The sequence below is a fragment of the Periplaneta americana genome, chromosome 9 (assembly GCF_040183065.1).
Source record: "Periplaneta americana isolate PAMFEO1 chromosome 9, P.americana_PAMFEO1_priV1, whole genome shotgun sequence".
In the NCBI taxonomy this organism is placed as follows: domain Eukaryota; kingdom Metazoa; phylum Arthropoda; class Insecta; order Blattodea; family Blattidae; genus Periplaneta; species Periplaneta americana.
In genome coordinates, this window is record NC_091125.1 from 654613 (window position 1) to 671511 (window position 16899).

The 16899-nt window shown below is 36.2% G+C and overlaps 1 long non-coding RNA gene across 1 annotated transcript; it reads right to left on the bottom strand.

The window, feature by feature from the left end:
* Positions 1-4352: 4352 nt before the first annotated feature.
* LOC138705627 (uncharacterized) lies at positions 4353-15539 on the bottom strand. The gene is made up of 3 exons (XR_011333697.1): positions 15523-15539; positions 5354-5398; positions 4353-4603 (listed from the first exon to the last, which is right to left on the bottom strand). It is a non-coding gene; the product is annotated as an uncharacterized lncRNA (long non-coding RNA).
* Positions 15540-16899: the final 1360 nt, after the last annotated feature.

The window sequence follows — 16899 nt, forward strand, 5'->3', positions numbered from 1 at the left end:
ACTGTAGTTCTTGTAATTTCTAACTCAGTGTTATCTTTCAGATCCTTAAAGTGTATGTCGAGCGATTCCCATTATTCTTCTAGCACTAATGGCACACCAGACGCAATCATAAATCTTTTTTTTTTTTTTTTAGTTTTAAGTGTTCTCATTATAAGGACCTTGGCTGTTATCATTGTTATCAACCCGTTAAAGATTCTAATTGTGCCCGGTAATTTTATCAAATAAGTTTGAGAACTTGTGATAAGAGTTTTTATTAAATAGTATGAAAGGAATTTTTCTCTATTTCGTGTAGCTGAAGATAGGGAATTTTGAAGTATTTCTCAGTTTCACTGTCTTGATGGTTGCACACCAAAAGAAGGATAAATTTCAAGTATTAGTTAAAAATTAGGGCTACACCTAGATGAAAATATACTCTATGGTGACCTGTGCTGATTAAATGAAGTGTTTCCTTTCTTTGTCAAAAATGAATATTTGACAAGTTTTAGGAAACTAGGTAAATATCTTCATAGTAAAGGTGCCTCAGAGAAATCTTCACAAATAAGAATAGTAGTGCAAGACGTGTTTGCAGAGCGGGTATTTAATGTCATGAATAACAGATTATGTAATGATGAGAAGAATGTTTAAGTGGGAAATACTACAAGCTGAACTTTGTAACGTGGAAAACCTTAAATTACCCCATTATCTCCTATCTTAATTGCCTCATAAGTGATGACTTCTTGGTATCAATTGTGAGGTTCAGATCAGTCTTCGGACAGTTGTCTAAAAAACAAAAATACATGGGTGGCATTTGGAATTTGAAATGTGCCTCGGAGGGCGTCGAACCTAAAATGTAATTAACACTGGTTTTATAAACTTTCCCCTCAATACCTAAATCGACGTGTTTCTTGTTTAAATTTCATTTAATTGACATAAATAGTTATTTAGACTAGAAAGTTTTGAAATGGAAGTTCTGTTTACACGTTACTGGGATCTATGTATGAAGACATTTTACTTACCCTGCCTGTTCCTAAAACAGGCGTACAGTCCTTTGACACCTCCAAATGATGGTAGAGTTGGAGGTGTGGACCTGTGAAGAAAAAAAAAAAAAAGAAACTAGTAATTAGGCTGTAAGGAGTACACATTATGATCTATGAATACTGAAGAATTGCATACTGTTGTCCTCTGTTCCTTTCTAACGACACGGCAATGGCCCTGTAGTCTATGTATGAAGATATGTTACTTAACCTTCATGTTCTCAGAACAGATTCACAGACCTAACACACCTCGTAACTGTTCTGAAATGAGAATTGTGGACCTGTGAAAAGAAAAGAAACTTGTAATTACCCTGTAAGAAGTAACTGATATCAATATCTCTGTTCTATAAAGCAGCGGTTCCCAAACTTTTTCAGCCACGGAGCCCTATTTGAAACAAAATTTTCTCCTGGAGCCCCAAGAAATATTTAGTTATTATTTTTTATCTGTCTACGTTCTATGAAACATATTACAAACTCGTGTACACAAGATCCTTCGCACGAGCCCATACGGCCATTCGTGCTATAACTATGCATAGTTTGAAACTTCAAAACAAAAATAATACTACTAATGATAAAATAGTAAAACAACAGTTATTATTGCTACTACCGTTATAATTAATTATCACAATTATAACTAATCTAACTTCATACCAAATTTCACAAAAAATAATAAAAATAAAATAAATGTAAGATATGAAGGAAAAACAGTGAAACACACACACATATACATACATACATACATACATACATACATACATACATACATACATACATACATACATACATACATACATACATACATACATACATACATACATAAACAATTCAATTCCTTATTGAAACTGCACCAAATAACCCAAATAATAAATATGAAGGTAATACATAAAAAACCATACACACGCAATAAAATACAAATAGAAAAAAAAGACACAATAAATGCAAAAAGAACATTATCCCCTAATTACCTCATTCGCTCAGTGTTAATACTACTCATTACAACACTAATTAATAACTCTTTCCCTTATTTTCTCGGCTCCCTCCCCCTCGGCCAGTTCCACCCTCAACTGTCGAACTTTTGCCATAAATTTTTCCACACAGTCACAGAATTTAGCGTTATTTAATATATCGTATGTTGCCAAGTGCCTCCTGCTAGATGTAATGAAGGACTCTGACAGGAATCGTTTCCTCAGAGCTTCTGTGGCTTCACACTCCGATAAAATATGGTGTGATGTCTCGCCTCTACCGCAAAGAGGACATATTCTCGCCCCCTCTTCATTTACGATTTTAAGTGCCCTCCAAGCTCCTAGACGAAACCAGATTAAGCATATTACACACGATACATATACGGAAGGAAGTAAGTTAGAATTTATAAAACAGTTATATTACCGGTTCTTCTGTATGGTTGTGAAACTTGGACTCTCACTCTGAGAGAGGAACATAGGTTCAGGGTGTTTGAGAATAAGGTGCTAAGGAAAATATTTGGGGCTAAGCGGGATGAAGTTACAGGAGAATGGAGAAAGTTACACAACACAGAACTGCACGCATTGTATTCTTCACCTGACATAATTAGGAACATTAAATCCAGACGTTTGAGATAGGCAGGGCATGTAGCACGTATGGGCGAATCCAGAAATGCATATAGAGTGTTAGTTGGGAGACCGGAGGGAAAAAGACCTTTAGGGAGGCCGAGACGTAGATGGGAGGATAATATTAAAATGGATTTGAGGGAGGTGGGGTATGATGATAGAGACTGGATTAATCTTGCACAGGATAGGGACCGCTGGCGGGCTTATGTGAGGGCGGCAATGAACCTTCGGGTTCCTTAAAAGCCATTTGTAAGTAAGTATATACGGAAGTATGAATAATAAGTTATATAAGGCTACATTAATAAAGGAAACAATAGTAAAAAAGTACTGAAGATAATATTATTTAAATCTACAAAATTATATAACAAGTAGTTAAGATATTTAAAAACATGTTACAATGTTACATATACACCCGAAGTTAATGTGAAGAATATGCCTACTTCTTGCGGTAGAGTTTGTCAATGTCCGGTGTCATAGAAGTCAGTTGAAGACATAATATATCGTTTTCTGCGTCCAAACAAGCTCGATATTTTGTTTTTGTTACTGTGTACCTCGAAAAGGTCGTTTCACAAAGGTACGTAGTACCAAACATAATACCAAAAGGTGGTAAGAGATATTTTGCTTCTGAACTTAACATCAAAAGATGCTCCCCTAACGTAGCCCAAAATTCGAGAAGTGCTTTGCCTGACAGTGGCTTTCCGAAACCATGTCTATAAGGACCTCATATTCTGCCGCAGTGAGGGCTGCTGGTTTTTACTTAACTGGAAATGGATCTGCAATCCATTCACATTTCTTTAGAATCGATTCATGAGTGTCCCTTTGAAAGTTTTTCTAGTTGGTTATTTAACGACGCTGTATCAACTACGAGGTTATTTAGCGTCGATGAGATTGGTGATAGCGAAATGGTATTTGGCGATATGAGGCCGATGATTCGCCATAGATTACCAGGCATTCACCTTGCGGTTTGGAAAAACCTCGGAAAAACTTATGAGGTTCAGACCAGTCTTCGAACATTTGACTAAACGAGGGAAAAGTTTATTTAAAAAAGTCATTGCATTATACGGCGTGGAAGGAAATCTATTACATTAATAGACGAAGTCAATGCGAACAACTTATGTCAATACGTTTTTGATACGTCCAATAATTTTGAGAATATGAAATGTAACGTGTTGCAACACTGCAAGGAGTAGCTGTGCTCCTTGAGGTCATCGCCCTTCAGTGGAGGTGACTGCAACTCCAATTATTATTCACTCGGCAAGACTTGCAAGAGGAGAACGTACACAAACTTAAGTGTTTACTAGACGTACTGTCTATGGAGTGTTTGAATATTAGGCATAAGAAGAATTCTTTCTTCTAACCTTTATTTTTATGTTTGAGAACAACTGAGATATTTTATGAATTCTTCTAGCACATTGCTCTTCACCTAAAAAATCAAGTAACTCATGCTCAAGCAACAAATTTCTAGAGAGAATGTGCCAATGAATGATTAAGAACTAAGGAAGGTGTGTAAAAGGGAGACTATTGCTCTTAGCAACTTTTGTATGGATGGAGCAAAATAAACTTTGTTAAGATAAAGTATATAATCGGAAACTGATATCAATATCTTTGTTCTAAAAAGTAATCTATTATCAAAATATTATTTAAAGATTGCTTTCCATGTGATTATTCAGTCATATAACTATTATGGACAGCCTGCAAGGAGTACACACTGTGATCTATGAATACTGAATAATTACTTACGGAAACAGTCTGGCACTTCTCTTGTAGAGAATAGTGGCCTCGGTTCTATAAAAGAAAATAAACCAGTAATAATTATAGGGGGAAAATCACTGGACCAAATATGTCACTCTCGTCTCAATCTTCTTGCTATATTAAGCTTCAGCGGCCTGGTTAGTATGAGAAAGGGGTGTACACTGTACACTGTACCTTTAGCATTCAGCATGGAGATACAGAAGTCTGCGATCAGTAAAAAAAGAGATGTAATGCGGTCAATACGTGGATAATCTATGAATATAAAGAAAAAAAGTAATCAGAGACACTAGGCTAGGTGAACGTGATTCAATCCAAATTAGAACCCTTTTGTTATCTTATCCTTAGAGTTGCAGCTGGAAATAATTGATTTTTCACATCCTACACTTTTCAAAAACTCGTAAAATAACGAGAACTGCCGCACCTTTAACAGTTACTTAAACTCTGAACAGAATCCGAAGATTCGTAAATTCCCTGCGCAACTGATTTTTAGTTTCACATACATATTTAAACCATTTTCTATTGAAAGAACTAATTAAGCAATGATTAATGGTCAATTTGTCCGATGATAACATGCATGCTATGCTTAGATTTGTTTCTTCTAATAATGTTGTCCAGAAGTAATAAGATCGATGCGATGAAGAAATCAAAGAACTGATTCTTGTGAAGCTCGCATCTATATTTTTAAGGCTCATGAGAGAAACCAACTTAAACATCATTTACACTAATGCTTTTTCTATTTCATACAAAAAACTAAAGTATCAATATTATACATCATTCATTATTTCAAGCCTTGCGATTTGCACTAAGACAGCGGACTTTTGAGACATCCGGTATAATCCAAAACTGATAGTCTATCGGTATCTATGTCATAAAATCAAATCTATTTTATATTTTTTTTTCATTTAATACCTTTCATATGGTGATCCAGTGACACAACTTTTAAATATCTATGTACTATAAATAATATGTTACTGTAAATTGGTATATTCTGAAGTAACTTACAATATGCGCCATTACAACTGCCATTAGATCTGGGTGGTATAACTCCTATAAAGAGAAAATAAAGCAATAATAATTATGATGAAAATATATCAATGGCTCAGTATTTACCAGTAAGAGATACTGATACTGATTTATTACCAATCCTAATAACAATAAAGAAAAGAATCTACAGCTATCTTCCATCTGAACACTTTTATTTTCTTATTCTATGAATTCTTCTGGCACATGGCTCTTCAACTAAAAAATCAAATAACTCATGCTCAAGCAACAAATTTCTGAAGAGAATGTGCCAATGAATGATTAAGAACTAAGGAAGGTGTGTAACATGGAGACTTTTACTCTTAGCAACTTTTATATGGATGGAGAAAAATAAAAGTACTTAAGGTAAAGTTTATAATGCGAAACTGTTATCAATATCTCTGTTCTAATAAGTAATCCATTATCAAAATATTTCTTTAAGATAGCTTTCCATGTAAATATTCAGTCATATAACTATTATGGGCAGCCTGTAAGGAGTACACACTATGATCTATGAATACTGAAGAATTGCTTACTGTCACTGTTTGGCTTGTTTCTTCTGTTTTATAATATCCTCCGTTCTATAAAAAAAAATAAACCAGTAATAATTATAGGGGAAAAATCACTGGACCAAATATCAGACTCTCTTCTCATTCTTCTTGCTATATTAAGCTTCAGTGGCCTGGCTAGTATGAGAAAGGGGTGTACAGTTAGCATTCAGCATGGAGATACAGAAGTCTGCGTTCAGTAAGAAGGAGATGTAATGCGGTTAATACGTGGACAATCTATGGATATTAAGAAAAAAAGTAATCAGAGACATTAAGTGAAAGTGATTCAATCCAAATTAGAACCCTTCTGTCATCTTATCCTTAGAGTTGCAGTTGGAAATAATTGATTTTTCACATACTACACTATTAAAAAACACGTAAAATAACGAGAACTTCCGTACTTTTAACAGTTATTTAAACTCTTATTAGAACCCGAAGATTCGTCAATTCCCTGCGCAACTGAATTTCAGTTTCTATACGTATGTAAACCATTTGCCATTGAAGGAACTAATTAAGCAATGAATAATGGTCAATTTGTCCGATGATAACATGCATGATATGCTTAGACTTGTTTCTTCAAATAATGCTTCACCAGAAATAATAAGATAGATGCGATCCAGAAATCAAAAAAACTGATTCTTGTGAAGCCATCTTAAATTATCTATTTTGGGCGGCAATATTTTTTTTTACAATTATTACAATAGTTCATATCCCGAAGTTCTATAGGTGTACGGAGTATTTATGTTTTTGATTTTGTAACGTAATGTACAGGATACTGTGGCGAAACCATAAATCTATCCCCATTCAACTGGTATCTCAAAGAAAACATTACAGCTGCAGTGCTGCATGGCACGCTATCACAATAAGAATGTTCACAATGTACAAAGATATTTCCATGCTCGCACCCATATTTTTAAGCCTCATGAGAGAAACCAAATTAAACATCTTTTACACTAATGCTTTTTGTATTTCAAACGAAAACTGATGTATCAATATTATACAACATTCATTACTTCAAGACTTGCGATTTGCACAAAGACAGCCACTTTTGAGACATCCGGTATGATCCAAAACTGATAGTCTATCGGTATCTTTGTTATAAAATCAAATCTATTTCATAATTTTTTTCATCCAATACCTTTCATATGGTGATCCAGTGACACAACGTTTTTAATATCTATGTACTATAAACAGTATATTACTCTAAATTGGTAAATTGTGAAGTTACTTACAATATGAGCCACTATCACGGCTATAATTTCTGGGTGGTACAACTCCTATAAAAAGAATATAAAACTATAATAATTAGGCTGGAAATATATCTATGGCTCAGTAATTGCTAGTAAAAGTTACTGATACTGATTTAATACCAATCCTAATAACAACAAAGAAAAAATATATAATACTACCTTCCATTTGAACACTTACCAGATGATATTTTCACAATACATGTTTCTGAATTGGTGAAACGTGAAAGGGACTAACTACACTTTCAGTGGTTTTCGGTAAATTGAAAAAATGTATCAGATTGTTAAAGTTTTAATGTGTACGTTTATTTTATTTTTCAGGCAGGTAAAGATTGGATCATTGATTTTAAAATTGAATATAAATTATAATTTTGTATTTAATGTAATTAGAGAAATAAATGAATGTGTTGTAGATAGTTCCTTTCAATTATACATTAAAATGTCAGACAATGAATATTGGCACTACAGGTTATTTATTATTATTTTTGCAAACATAAATTTGAATTGCATCCTCATAAATAATAACTGGACATAATGCGAAACAGATTAGACATCATTAGCATTACAGAAATAAATGAATGTATTGTACTTCTAATTCTACTGAAGTATTAGAGTATAAGTCGAAAAAGTTGGCAATTCAGATAATTTATTGTTACTTTTGCAAGCATAAATTTCATATCCTAAATTGTTAACACAGTAAAGGAGTTGCAAGTTAACCAGTGACTAAATTTCAATCTGTGAAAATACAATGCAATTTAGAGGTTAAAGAAGTTTCAACTGGGAAAGAATCTGACATAATAAATCTCCTTACAGATATCTCGTGGGACTCCGTGAGACATTTTGTTGTAACTTCTGCCGCCTTTTGAACTGCAGATTTAGATCAAAAGTGAATACCATTTACTGTCTTATAAACTGAAGTTTCACAAAAGATTTTCTATAAATTTCTAAGCGGTTTGAGTCTTGTCTTTACCAAGAAAGTCTATCTGATCTCATGCTTTTTCAGAATCTATGCCAAACTATTGTTTTTTTTTTATTATTTGAAACAAACCTTCTAAAACTAACAATACTAAACTCTAAATGGGTACTAAAGTTTACTTCATGCAAATACATATTTATTTATTTGTCTTATAAATGCAGCCAGTATTACGTCAGGTGATGTAAATTTTGGAATTGAACAGAACTTCCTTCACCAACCCTAAAAGAGAGGTGGTAATCTTCTCTCCTACACAGTTACTGTAACTAACTTTACCAAAAATGTTACTTAGTGCCTTTTAATAATCACATATATATATATATATATATATATATATACATACACGAGGCGTGTTCTTAAAGTAAGTTCCGTTTTCAATTATAGCCGTCACACCGCTGCAATCGTTATTTGCGCATGCATATTTTCTTCTTCAATCTTCAGACAAGCTGTGCATGCAGTTTCAGCGCTTCAGTCCCTGTGTGTGGTTAGTTATGATCAGTTGAAATGTTTAAAGTGATCGAGCACCCCGCCGACTGAGATGCGCTCTGTTATCCATTTCTTGAATGCGAGAAACATCAAACCAGCTGACATTCATCGTCAACTTTGTGAGGTGTATGGTGATGATGCCATTAGTGATGGAATGGTCAGGAGATGGGTTAGGAAGTTCAAAGAGGGCCGCGTCTCTGTGCATGACGAGCAGCATACCGGTCGGCCATCTTTGGTCAATGACAATTTGGTGCGTGCTGTCGATGAAAAAAATCATGAGGACAGGAACAAATTGACCATCCCTCCTACAGCCCGAATTTGGTTCCGAATGACTTTCATCTCTTCCAGCACCTCAAGAAGTTCCTCGGTGGTCAACGTTTTGATGGTGACGACACCCAAAATCTCATCTCGAAATTTGGCTGGGAACAAATTGACCATCCCCCCTACAGCCCGGATTTGGCTCCGAGTGACTTTCATCTCTTCCTGCACCTCAAGAAGTTCCTCGGTGGTCAACGTTTTGATGGCGACGACACCCAAAATCTCATCTCGAAATTTGGCTCGGAACAAATTGACCATCCCCCCTACAGCCCGGATTTGGCTCCGAGTGACTTTCATCTCTTCCAGCACCTCAAGAAGTTCCTCGGTGGTCAACGTTTTGATGGCGACGAAGTGAAAACAGCAGTGCGGGAGTGGTTCGCATTGCAGGCGGGCGAATTCTACAATGAGGGTATAGAAAGACTTATGCCACTACTCGATAAATGCCTAAATAATGGTGGAGATTATGTTGAGAAGTAATTGAAGTGTGGGGAATACAATGCAACAAAAATAGTTTGTAAATATCTTCCCGTTTACTTACTACACCCTTTTGGAACTTACTTTAAGAACACGCCTCGTATATATATATATATATATATATATATATATATATATATATATATATATATATATATATATATAGTCACTGATTTTATTAATATTTATCGTCTATATTAAACTTAAGATTCATTGACCCGGTTATTATAACTGAGTGCTTTTTACTGTGATTGCTGAATGCTAATACATTCTATATCTGTCCAGACCCATTGGTCAGAAGTGATGCCTCCTAGTACATTGACGTTCAAAGATACCTGACATAAGATTTTATGATCGTGTAAGCGAACGTTCTACTCAATGGGTAAGTCAGAATGAAAGATATAAAAAAAAAAAACTGACAAATTTTTAAATAATTCCTCTACTTTTCAATAGTTAGACCTTTATTAGGGCGGTTTAAAAAGTGTCTGAGAAAATGATGAATCAAATTAAGCATAAATTCTTCTCATAATTGAAAATATCAGCGGTTTTCAGCTATACCCAGTGTTATTTTACAATAAAATTAGCAGACGTGGATGCCATATTGAGTTCTATAATGAGGGTATACTTACGTACAATCGGCAACACTTGTTATTATCATCGCCATCTATTCATAGAAGTAATAACTAAAGGAGCCGCATTTACACCAACAAATTAACTATAGTGACCAATAATCCGATAATTTGTTAGTGTAAGTATGGCTTCTTTAATTATTATTTGTATGATAAGAAGGCGAAGATAATAGTCAGTGTTGCCAATCGTACATAAATATACCCACATTATAGAATTCAATTTTTACATACCTTTCTACTGGGTTTATCTGGAAAGCGCTGATACAGTCAATTAAGAAAATAATTTATTCTTAATCTACATCAGCTATCGGAAAATTTGTACTCACGATGACATCATTGGACGCAAGCCGCAATATATATGTGGTAATATCAATCGAGATGTATAGAGCGCTGTGTTCGGATCCCAGTGGCGGACTCTCAACCCAATCATGTAATGTACACTGCACTGATAGATGCCTGTGTACTGGAGTTGTAGGGGAATTGGACGGAAGGGAGGGAGTGAAGAAAGGCAGTTTACTGCACTGCCCCTGCGACGTCACTATTGCTAGTGATGGAGAGATTACATTTTATTTCACTTTTATTCTAAGTGTGCTACAACAACCTAGGGCAACCAACGTCACAATTTGCCACTCTTAATACAACTCGTAAATTTTCGTCTCCTAGTCACGATCATTGTTTAGATTTTGCAAGTTTTCATTCAGAAAACAATTGTTCGGAATTATACTCAGTTTAGAACCAAACATAGCAGCTATATAGGGTGACGACAGAGACCTAAAATAGGGCTATATATTTTTTTTCTATGAAGAGCATTATAAAATAAATCTAAGTCAGTCTGGTGTGTTATACAATGGAAACATTTCATGTCGTCACTAATTTCCAGCCTTCTTCATAACACGTTAGTCCACTTAGTGGACTTTTTAAAAGTCATATTTCGAGTCCCGTCTGTTACTAAAGATTCAAATTACTTTGATCTAAATGAGGGGTTGGAAAGCAATGGTGGATCATTAATGTTTAGGTGAGGGGTTTGGACTTTTTCCATTGCTGGTTGTCACAATCTAAAAATTAAGACACAACGTTTCGAAGGGTGCTTCTCCCTTCGTCTTCAAGTGGAAGGAAGGAGAGAAAGGAAAAACCTACTGTTGGGATCGTTACGTACAGCTGTTCTGTATGACTGATGGTGAGGGGTTTGGACTTTTTCCATTGGTGGTTATCACAATCAAAAAATTAAGACACAACGTTTCGAAGGGTGGTTCTCCCTTCGTCTTCAAGTGGAAGGAAGGAGAGAAAGGAAAAACCTACTGTTGGGATCGTTACGTACAGCTGTTCTGAATGACTGATGGTGAGGGGTTTGGACTTTTTCCATTGGTGGTTGTCACAATCAAAAAATTAAGACACAACGTTTCGAAGGGTAGTTCTCCCTTCGTCATACAGAATATATGTACGTAACGATCCCAATAGTAGGTTTTTTCCTTTCTCTCCTTCCTTCCACCTGAAGACGAAGGGAGAAACACCCTTCGAAACGTTGTGTCTTAATTTTTTGATTGTGACAACCAGCAATGAAAAAAGTCCAAACCCCTCACCTAAACACAAATTACTTTATGTTCCACTTCATTTCTTCTATATATTATTTTCTTCATGCTTGGAATAACTCTTCTCCTGTTGCATTTTCCTTAGGTGCAATGAAATGGAGCAATATTCTTATACAGATCGATCCTTCGTAACTCCGTGGATAAACATTAACCTTCATACTGTATCAATACTGTGTTTCCACCTAAATCGAAAGATTAGACCACTGTTCATGCATCTTTGATTTTATTTCTCGTTCAGCTAGTGTTTCAAAATCCCTTCTCCTCCTTTGTATTGTCCGTGTGGATAATAACATACTGTTAAAACATCAGATTATTCGGGACAAATAATGTTAGCAACTTTATTCAGACATGTTTTAATGAACTACCCTCCATTATAGCACTTCAATGATTTTGCGATTTCCAAAGCAATAACAAAATGTTCATGAATGTCCCTTTGACTCCTATCTAGTTTCACCATAATATTTCAGTCCCAGAATTATTATTTGAATTTAGTTTATTTTAATGCTTAAATTGCTTCTCCCCATCCAGCCCTATGAAAAGAAAATTATTTTAACCTTTTTTTCCTATTGTATCCATTTCCGTTTTGGATAAAGTCATGCTTAACTATGATATCGTGATAATCCTTTGACATGTCTCGTAATGTCGCTCGAGTTTTTATTATTATTAAGTGCCTATTAGAATTTTTAGAACACATTGCCACCATATGCACAACAAATACTGTTCCTCCCATTCTTCCTTAAATATACGTTTCCGAACAGACGTTGAAGGTTTTGAGAAAGAAGCAATGTAAATCTCCCCAGGTAACCCGCCACTCATAGATGTCTATGTAGCCTACTGAAGTTGTAGGGGAATTGGCGGAAGGAAAGGGGTGAAGCAAAGACAGTTTTCTGTGCTGTCCCTGCGACGTCACTACTGCTATTGATCACGATGACATTTTTGCCGATTCCTGATCTACATAATCATTTTCCCTGACATATATTTAACCGTCCAATAATAGTGACACCTACTGATAACTATAGTCCCGTCGCTCTTATTTCCGGCAGCCAATCACGTTGCAGGTCGGCTACATTTAAATGTGTGCGTCTTGTCATTCGCTGCTGATGATGTAATGCATTTCCTAAGGCTCGATAAATACTAATATAATCGCCCGCCATTTTGGCTCTTTCGTTGGCGTTCGCATAAATCACACGAGGACTTTATTTGCCGCTCAATTATTTGCACAATTACAGTGCGTTTGATTTATTATCATAGGAGATACGACATGATAATGTTTAACTGTGAAGCAAATAGATTCCTCATCTGGTAGCTCGCCAACGAAAGAACAAAAATGACGAACGATACTACCTACCTAGACTTTATAGAGCCTTCACTTCCTAAGACGTAAGCAAAGGGGAGGAGTCACACCGGAAATAACAGCGACACGATTCTAGTATAACTCTTTAAAAGTTTGTCAATTTTTTTATATTGTAACTTCTATACAAATATGTGATGTGACTTTTATTTCTAACTTTAACCACACAGCCGTAAACAATGGGTATTCCACTCAACACAGCAACACAGTAGTCGATATTGCACTTCACAGGACGATAATGGCAATGCACGTATATTATTGAGAAGAAGAAAAATGCACTCCTAATTTCAACTAATGTTCACAAAGCAGTATGTACAGAACAAAACTGTCAGTTCTCAGTTCATTCGCCTTGGCTAGTTCTTCTGACTCACTAAAGTTCACTGTACATCGAACCCAAGACTTCCAGATACAGTTCACTGCACTTCGAACCCAAGACTTCCGTATGTGCCGCACTCGTCTGGACGCTGGCACCGTTATGGACTCACCCAAGTTCACTGCACCTCGAACCCAGATCCTCTGGATCTAAGTAGCTCTCTCGCAGCTGACTAACTTACTCACGTCCGCAGCTCAAGGTGCTATTTATTTACCACGAACGTCTAGGATGTTCTGCGTCGCGAAGCATCTAGACCCCCACAACGATCTGTTTCAGACGTTTCCCTGCTCTCTCCACTCCACTCCGCGCCGCGCCGCGCCCCAGCGTCCACCGAAGCTCGAGCTCCGCTTCCCGCGCGCCGTTCCCCGACGCGGCCAGAGTATTCCGGCCTTCCGCCATAGTATCTTTGGTTCTGACATCCCGTTATTGGTAAATTCGCTTACACGATCACAAAATCGTATGTCAGGTACCTTAGAACGTCAGTGTACATCCCTTACTGAAAGAATATTAATACATTCAAGTCTCCAATCGTCTTCAAGACATAATAATTATTATAAAGCCAATCTACATCGTTGTCAACTTTTATAATATGTGATCGAGTATAGTAGCTACGAGTACTCTTTGTCACTGGATCTTGGCAACACTGCTTGATGAACACGACATCAATTACGTTCGTTCCTTTATGTTATAGGAAACTAAAACGGCTCTTATTAGAGGGCTTATTAGTGTCGTAAATACGAGACGTAGGCTATAAGTAGCTAAAATTTTTCTGTGAAATATTCTAAGCGTTGTTTCAGTTAGGTAAATTTAGACCGTTTAATTAAGAGAGAATACCGTGTTTGACTGTGATATACCATATTTAATCTGGTACAACGGTATGATATATGATTTTAAAAAACGTTGGAATTGCGGCTTTAGTGACAATGTCTGTGCCTAGAAATTAATACCGCTATCACATGCTATCTTTTCATAAAACAAAATTTAACTACCGATATTAAGAATAAACAAAGGTGGATAAAACAGACTAACACATATCCACTGTTGAGACTGAACAAAATAAAATAGTCTTGGAGTAAGGTATACATTCCGAAACCGGTATTAATATCTCCGTTCTAAAATTAAATGTATTCTCGTGAAAACTTTTTTCGGTAAACATTTACCAATGGAGATCCAGCGATATCATTATCATGGAAGAGCTAAGAAACAACATACACTATTAACTGTGTTCACTCATCAGCAGGCTTCGAGACTTTGGACCCGATACAACAAGTTTACTGTGCAAGCACTATAGGTTGCTGACTCGCTGCAAGTAGATAAGAGATGTGTTGAGGTAACAACGTTGCTATTTAGAATAGAGTACGGTGGTATGGAGAAACACACATATGGACATTCTGAAAGTAAATATACATTACACAATGATAATGTCAAAAGAATGTGAAAAGCATTTATTCTCCTGTCTTTTATAAGCATTTGTGTTTAATCATACACAGTGTTACTGGTGGAAATAAGCATGTAGCAATTTCAATTTTTTCATTTATCCTATTGGCCGTCTTTAGGAAGTGCAGTTACAGTACCGAATTGCAAGGTACCTACTACAGGATACATTCTCAGTGTCTCAAACGTAAATCTTTCTCAGTTATCTGCCAAATTTTGTACTGTAGAAAGCTGCGCTCTACGTCGCTTGACGTGATAGGAGCAACACGAAAAAACCTAACATCATAGCAGTCGCTAAGAGACAGTCTTTCATTCTCGAGTGACTCTATGTCCAATAATTTGCTATTTATGTTACACAATGTTCCATTTCCGTTATTTTTACATAAAATTGATTTCCATTTCTGTTTTACACGTTCAGTAACCGGTGTACTTGATGTCTCATTAATTCTCTGCATCATTTTCTAAATTAATTTGAGGGCTTCCTGCATCTCTTGATCTGAATTTTCTAACCGTGTTATAGTTTCAGACACAGTTTGTATGAAAATCAAATTATTCGTCAGAACCTTTAAATCCAGAGCGTTTTCCTTTGCGTATTTGTTGGCATTCATTCTACAGTACCCCCCATCCACTGTACGCTTGGCCAATATACTCAGTACGCAGTTATGCGAATTTCCCACTGAACTGCTCTATTGGGTCCGAAGTCTCGAAGCCTGCTCATCAGTTACTTACCAAAGTCTTATTCTTCGACAGAATTTCGTCGTCGCATGTAGCAGTCTATAAGAAAAACGAGCCAGTAAGAATTATGCTGAAAACATGGCATTGCCAGTAGTAGTTACTCATTTAGCAGCAATGCGATGTCACTATTATGGAAGAGCTCAGAAACAACATAATATATACTATTAACTATGTTCACTCATCAGTCACTTACCATAGTCTTCGTATTTACATTAATGACTTCCTCGCACGTAGCAGTCTATAAAGAAAACGAACCAGTAAGAATTATGCTGAAAACATAGCATTGCCAGTAGTAGTTACTCCTTTAGCAGCAATGCGATGTCACTATTATGGAAGAGCTCAGAAACAACATAATATATACTATTAACTATGTTCACTCATCAGTTACTTACCAGTTTCTTCGTCTTTTTGATAACGGCTTCGTCGCATGTAGCAGTCGCTTTTTTATAAACGAGCCAGTAAGAATTATGCTGAAAACATAGCATTGCCAGTAGTAGTTACTCAGTGAGTAGCAATGCCGATAAGAAGAAATAAAGAAAAGAATAATCTATAACCGCGCATCGTCAGAGCGCATGCCATGAAATCCTTACTTAATTCCACAAAACAAACTGACTAACAAATAAATAAATAATTAAATAGATAAATAAACAAGCAAGCGGGCAAATAAATACATTTTTATACACATGAAGGGGTGAGAATGATATAGTTCTTAGCCAAACAGAAAAAAAATTACAGGAGAGCCTATTGGAAATTGAGTCCAATGCTATTAGATGCAGTATCATAATTTCCTGAACATATTATATTCTATTTACGTCTTTTGTTGAGTAAAGTTTATAATATCCTACTAGTAGATGCGCCATATGTATGAGAAATGAATTCGCACATAAACCAATTTCGTTTAAAATGTGGCTTTGGACTGTCTCATTCTCATCCCTTCATATAATAATAATAGGAAATGCGCACAAGTGTGCAGAATAGTTAGTCTATACTGAGTTCAGTCACAGTTTTGGCATTCTTCTTGCAGTTCAGAACGTGATATTTGCCACATTTTTCACCACACAGTTTGCATATGCAGTTTTCAGACACTTCATGGAACCTATCTATGGCGCACACTTTATGGTGGAATCCGTGTACCGCCAGTCTGGTAACAACGTTCCTCATTTGCTGATTTGCTCCTTCCCAGCTTCTGTCGGTCATGGCACTGGTGGTGTAAAATTCCTCTTCTACTTCCTTCCTCTTCTGCAGGATCTCGATTAGTAGATTCTCGTAGGCCTCCGTAGTTGGCAGCAGCAGGGAGCGTCGTAGATCTTCGATCAGGTAGGGTTCTCTGGTGAGCAGGTATGTGAGTGTGGACGGTGTGTATTTCGACAC